Source organism: Pseudophryne corroboree, unplaced genomic scaffold (genome assembly GCF_028390025.1).
Source record: "Pseudophryne corroboree isolate aPseCor3 unplaced genomic scaffold, aPseCor3.hap2 scaffold_99, whole genome shotgun sequence".
NCBI classification, from domain to species: Eukaryota; Metazoa; Chordata; class Amphibia; order Anura; family Myobatrachidae; genus Pseudophryne; species Pseudophryne corroboree.
Window position 1 is genome coordinate 1,147,711 of NW_026970570.1, and position 6,755 is coordinate 1,154,465.

The following is a 6,755-nucleotide window of genomic DNA, read 5'->3' on the forward strand; positions in this document are numbered from 1 at the left end:
GATGAATCTGTAGATGTGACCCGGACCACTTGTCCAGTAGGTCCCATTGCAAGATCCTCGCATGGAACCTGCCGAAGGGAATGGCCTCGTATGATGCCACCATCATTCCCAGGACTCGAGTGCAGTGATGCACTGACACCTGTTTTGGTTTCAATAGGTTCCTGACCAGAGTCATGAGTTCCTGGGCCTTTTCTATCGGAAGATAAACCCTTTTCTGGTCCGTATCCAGAATAATGCCCAAGCAAAGTCAGACGAGTCGTAGGAACCAACTGCGACTTCGGGATATTGAGAATCCAGCCGTGTTGCTGTAACACCTTCAGTGAAAGTTATACGCTGTTCAGCAACTGCTCTCTTGATCTTGCTTTTATGAGGAGATCGTTCAAGTACGGGATAATTGTGACACCTTGCTTTCGCAGGAGCACCATAATTTCCGTCATTACCTTGGTGAAAATTCTCGGAGAAAATTCTGGAGAGACCAAACGGCAACGTCTGAAATTGGTAATGACAATACTGTACCGCAAATCTTAGGTACGCCTGATGAGGTGGATAAATGAGTACATGAAGGTATGCATCCTTTATGTCCAGAGATATCATAAAATCCCCCCCTTCTAGGCTGGCGATGACCGCTCTTAGCGATTCCATCTTGAACTTGAACCTTTTCAAGTATAGGTTCAGGGATTTTAAATTTAATATGGGTCTGACCAAACCGTCCGGTTTTGGGACTACAAACAGGGTCGAATAATTTCCATTTCCTTGTTGAAGCAGGGGAACCTTGACCACCACCTGTTGAAGATACAATTTGTGAATTGCATTTAACACTATCTCCCTTTCCTGGGGAGAAGATGGTAGGGCCGATTTGAAAAACCGGCGAGGAGGCACCTCTTCGAATTTCAGCTTGTAACCCTGAGAAACAATTTCTATTGCCTAGGGATCCACCTGCGAATGAACCCAGATGTGGCTGAAAACTCGAAGACGTGCCCCCAACTGGGCGGACTCCTTTAGCGGAGCCCCAGCGTCATGCGGTGGATTTTGTAGAGGCCGGGGAGGACTTCTGTTCCTGGGAACTAGCTGTGTTGTGCAGCTTCTTCCCTCTGCCCTTACCTCTGGCAAGAAAGGACACACCTCGTACTTTCTTGTTTCTCTGTGATCGAAAGGACTGCATTTGATAATGTGGTGCTTTCTTAGGCTGTGAGGGAATATAAGGCAAAAAATTTGATTTACCAGCTGTAGCTGTGGAGACTAGGTCCGAGAGACCTTCCCCAAACAATTCCTCACCCCTGTAAGGTAAAACCTCCATATACCTTTTTGAGTCGGCATCACCTGTCCATTGCCGGGTCCATAGGACTCGTCTAGCAGAAATTGACATAGCGTTTATTCTAGAACCCAGTAGACTAATGTCACTTTGAGCATCTCTTATATATAGGACAGCATCTTTTATATGCCCTATGGTCAATAACATAGCATCCTTATCTAGGGTCTCAATCTCTGCTGATAAGGTATCTGTCCATGCTGCCACCGCGCTACAACCCCGGCCGACGCAATTGCCGGTCTGAGTAAGGTACCAGAATGTGTGTAAATGGACTTTAGGGTAACCTCCTGCTTGCGGTCAGCATGGTCCCTGATGGTAGCCGTATCCTGGGATGGCAGCGCTACCTTTTTGGATAAGCGTGTCAATGCTTTATCCACCCTAGGGGAGGATTCCCACCGTATCCTGTCCATTGGCGGGAAAGGATACGCCATAAGAATCCTTTTGGGAATCTGCAGCTTTTTGTCTGGAGATTCCCAAGCTTTTTCACATAATTCGTTCAACTCATGTGAGGGGGGGAAAGGTTATCTCAGGTTTCTTTCCCTTATAGATGTGTACCCTCGTGTCAGGGACAGGGGACTCTGTGATGTGCAAAACATCTTTTATTGCAATAATCATATATCGAATACATTTAGCCAATTTTGGCTGTAACTTTGCATCATCGTAGTCGACACTGGAGTCAGAATCCGTGTCGGTATCTGTGTCAACTATTTGGGATAGTGGGCGCTTTTGAGACCCCGAAGGTCCCTGCGACATAGGGACAGGCATGGGTTGACTCCCTGACTGTTCCCTAGCTTCAGCTTTGTCTAATCTCTTGTGTAATAAGTTTACATTAGCACTTAAAACATTTCACATATCCATTCAGTCAGGTGTCGGCGTTGTCGATGGAGACACCACATTAATTTGCTCCTGCTCCTCTCTAGGAGAGCCTTCTACCTCAGACATGTCGACACACGTGTACCGACACACCATACACTCAGGGAATCCTCTTATCTGAGGACAGTTCCCCAACAAGGCCCTTTGGAGAGACAGAGAGAGAGAGTATGCCAGCACACACCCCAGCGCTATATGACCCAGGAAAAAAACACAATAATTTTATGTTTACCCAGTAGCGCTGTATTTCCATATATATATGCGCCTAATTATGTGCCCCCCTCTTCTTTAAGACCCTCTTTCTACCGTGGTATAAGCAGGGGAGAGTCCGTGGAGCTTCCCCTCAGCGGTGCTGTGGAGAAAATGGTGCTGGTGAGTGCTGAGGGAGAAGCCCCACCCCCTCAGCGACGGGCTTCTGTCCCGCTCAAATATAGTAAAAAAATGGCGGGGGCTCTTATATATATATATACAGTGCCTAGCTGCATATATATTTATTTTGCCAAAGAGAGGTCTATATTGCTGCCCAGGGCGTCCCCCCTGAGCCCTTCACCCTTACACTGACTGCCGTGTGTGAGGTGTATGGGAGCAATGGAGCACAGCTTTACTGCTGTGCGTTACCTCAGTGAAGATCATGAAGTCTTCCGCCGCCTCTGAAGTCTTCTTTTCTTCTCATACTCACCCGGCTTCTATCTTCCGGCTCTGCGAGGGGGACGGCGGCGCGGCTCTGGGACGGACGGCGAGGGTGAGACCTGCGTACCGATCCCTCTGGAGCTAATGCTGTACAGTAGCCTAAGAAGCAGAGCCTATCAACTCACAGAAGTAGGTGTGCATCTCTCCCCTCCGCCCCTCGATGCAGGGAGTCTGTTGCCAGCAGGCTCCCTGAAAATAAAAAAATCTAACAAATATACTTTCTGTCAGGAAACTCAGGAGAGCTCCCTGAAAAGCACCCAGTCTCCTCTGGGCACAGTAGTAAACTGAGGTCTGGAGGAGGGGCATAGAGGGAGGAGCCAGTGCACACCCAGATCTAAAGTCTTTCTTTAAGTGCCCATGTCTCCTGCGGAGCCCGTCTATCCCCCATGGTCCTTACGGAGTCCCCAGCATCCTCTAGGACGTAAGAGAAAAATTATGCTGGCAGAAAAATCCAATTGAGTGATTAAACAGCTCCAGAGCTGCTCTGTAAGGCAAGTAAAAGGGTATGGGCCCTGCAGCACTACCTGTAGTTTGCATTGTGCATTGGAAGCCTAGTTTGCTGTCTGTTTCCACTTCTTTTTTCTTGAGCCCCTCCCGTCTATACCCTTGTGCACTATCCTGACTTCTCCTCCCGTCTGCTTACTTTGTGCCTTCCAATGCACAATGCAAACTACAGGTAGTGCTGCAGGGCCCACACCCTTTTACTTGCCTTACAGAGCAGCTCTTGAGCTGTTACAGTGCCCAGCTGCTGCAAGAAATCAGCGTGAATGCTTCAGGGGCTGGGGCATGGCCAACATGAGCCCCACACCGAAGGAGGGTGGGGGTGTTTAATGCGAACTAGGGGTCTCGCACAATGCGAACTACAGGTAGTGCTGCAGGGCCCACACCCTTTTACTTGCCTTACAGAGCAGCTCTGGAGCTGTTACAGTGCCCAGCTGCTGCAAGAAATCAGCTTGAATGCTTCAGGGGCTGGGGCATAGCCAACATGAGCCCCACACCGACGGAGGGTGGAGGTGTTTAATGCAAACTAGGGGGTCATCCAAGTGCCGCAAAAGGCCGCCATGCCCTGCACGCCCCTTTTCTCTTTTCATATGCAGACGAGGGTTGAAGCCAACTTTGACCCACTGCTTGGATGACATCGCCATATGCAAATCCATCTGCTGCAGGCCTTCCCCCAGGAATGCTTGCACTAGTTGTTGCATTTGGTTTGTTGTTTGGGGGTGCTTCAGTATTAGGCAGCCTTCTGCCCTCCCATGTTCATCTGAAAATATGTGTTCTCCCTGCAGTTGTTGTCCCCAGATGAGAGTTCCCTTGTGCTGCCTCAGTTGAATCTCCTTTACTTGACAGAGATGTGCCTGAGCAGCGGCCCTCCCCAGCCCTATCCCAAATCATACTTATTTTGCATAGGAGATACCATGGTCATGAAGACTGTTCTCCCAGGGTGCGGTTCATTCATTGCATTCTGGGTATGCTGACCCCTGTGATTTCCCCAAATGTGGGAAACTCGACTGCATTATTTAATGTGAACTAGGGGTCATCCAAGCACCGCAAAAGGCCGCCATGCCCTGCATACCCCTTTTCTCTTTTCATAAGCAGACGAGGTTTGAAGCCAACTTTGACCCACTGCTTGGATGACATCACTTGCTGCCTTTCCAATGAAGCAAGTTTAATTTAATAATAGGTGAAAAACCATCCCTACAAAGGTGTTAATCAGATACTTGGCTTTGTGGACACTTTTCAGAGCACAAATTTGTTAGCATAAAAATAAAGCCAGAAAATGAAGAGCTGTTTAATCACTCAATTGGATTTTTCTGCCAGCATATTTCTTTTTCTCTGCAACCCACTGCTAAATTGTGCTTCGTGGCTGTTTTTTTTATAAAATCACTTAATCAAATCTAACTCTGATTACATCAGAGAAGGCCAGGTACCCTACACCATAAGAGGTGGTTTGAAATTTTTACTTGTCTACTTAAAGATCACCAAAATCTGATAACGAGGTCAATTACGTCCCTAGGTGGGATTGAACCACCAACCTTTTGGTTAACAACTGAACACGCTAACTGTTTGCGCCTCAGAGACACTTTGCAAAAGTACATACTGACAAAGGTTAATAAGCATTCATCTAGAACGTTTCCTAGAAAAACTTTAAAAAGTCAATAATCTGGAGAGTTTTTGTAAGATGTTCCTTCCATCAACCAATGAAGAAACACATTGGTACTTTCCCATGATGAGTGAGTGCTTCAGGATCTCTTGCACTTACATGTGCAGCAAAGGACTACAATGGAAGCATGCTGGGCCTATAACCCAGAGGTAGGCAGATTGCAACTGTCCTCTGCTATATGCATTTTTTTTGTTAATTAAAGTAATCCAAAACTGGGATTGATATTTTGGCTCTTTTATTTTTACTTAAAGTACAATAACTTTTACTGTTTTAATTTGTTTTAATAGTATATTGACAGTATTGTTTTCTTTCAAAAATCCACTTAATTTTCTTTACCCTATTATTAAAATGGTAATTGACAAAAACAAACTACATTGTCACCAGAAGAGCAATACAAAATGTACAAGTGATATATTAAAATCATCTTTTCAGCTTGAATTTCAATGATGCATTGAGGTAACGATTTTGTGAGAAACATCTTCACCCTTAAATAAAGATTTTCTTAATTCCCTACCTGTGTGCTAATTAGATATCACCTTGTTTTCACATTAAACAGACTTTCACATGAGAAAGCAGCAAGGATGCAGTGGCGTTAATGTTTCCTGGTGTCAACCTGTATTATTTCAGTAGACATTGAAATGAGGATGCATCTTGCTGCCTTTCCAATGAAGCAAGTTTAATTTAGTAATAGGTTAAAAACCATCCCTACAAAGGTGTTAATCAGAGACTTGGCTTTGTGGACACTTTTCAGAGAACAAATTTGTTAGCATAAAAATAAAGCCAGAAAATGAAGAGCTGTTTAATCACTCAATTGGATTTTTCTGCCAGCATTTTTCTTTTTCTCTGCAACCCACTGCTAAATTGTGCTTCCTAGCTGTTTTTTTTATAAAATCACTTAATCAAATCTAACTCTGATTACATCAGAGAAGGCCAGGTACCCTACACCATAAGAGGGGGTTTGAAATTTTGACTTGTCTACTTAAAGATCACCGAAATCTGATAACAAGGTCAATTACGTCCCTGGGTGGGATTGAACCACCAACCTTTTGGTAAATAGCCTTATACACTAACTGATTGCGCCACAGCGACACTTTTCAAAAGTACATACTGACAAAGGCTAATAAGCATTCATCTAGAACGTTTCCTAGAAACATTTTAAAAAGTCAATAATGTGGAGAGTTTTTGTAAGATGTTTCTTCCATCAACCAATGAAGAAACACATTGGTACTTTCCTATGATGAGTGAGTGCTTCAGGATCTCTTGCACTTACATGTGCAGCAGAGTACTGTAATGGAAGCATGCTGGGTCCATAACCCAGAGGTAGGCAGATTGAAACTATCCTCTGCTATATGCATTGTTTTTATTAATTAAAGTAATCCAAAACTGGGATTGATATTTTTGCTCTTTTATTTTTACTTAAAGTACAATAACTTTTACCATTTTAATTTGTTTTAATAGTATATTGACAGTATTGTTTTCTTTCAAAAATCCAATTAATTTTCTTTACCCGATTATTAAAATGGTAATTGACAAAAACAATCTACATTGTCACCAGAAGAGCAGTACAAAATGTACAAGTGATATATTAAAATCATCTTTCCAGCTTGAATTTCAATGATGCCTTGGTGCAACAATTTTGTGAGAAACATCTTCACCCATAAAGAAAGATTTTCTTAATTCCTTACCTGTGTGCTGATTAGATATCACCTTGTTTTCACATTAAAC

At 44.1% G+C, this 6,755-nt stretch overlaps 1 pseudogene; it reads left to right on the forward strand.

Moving 5' to 3' along the window:
* Window positions 1-4,259: 4,259 nt before the first annotated feature.
* On the forward strand, window positions 4,260-4,438 carry LOC135049646 (U1 spliceosomal RNA; annotated as a pseudogene).
* Window positions 4,439-6,755: the final 2,317 nt, after the last annotated feature.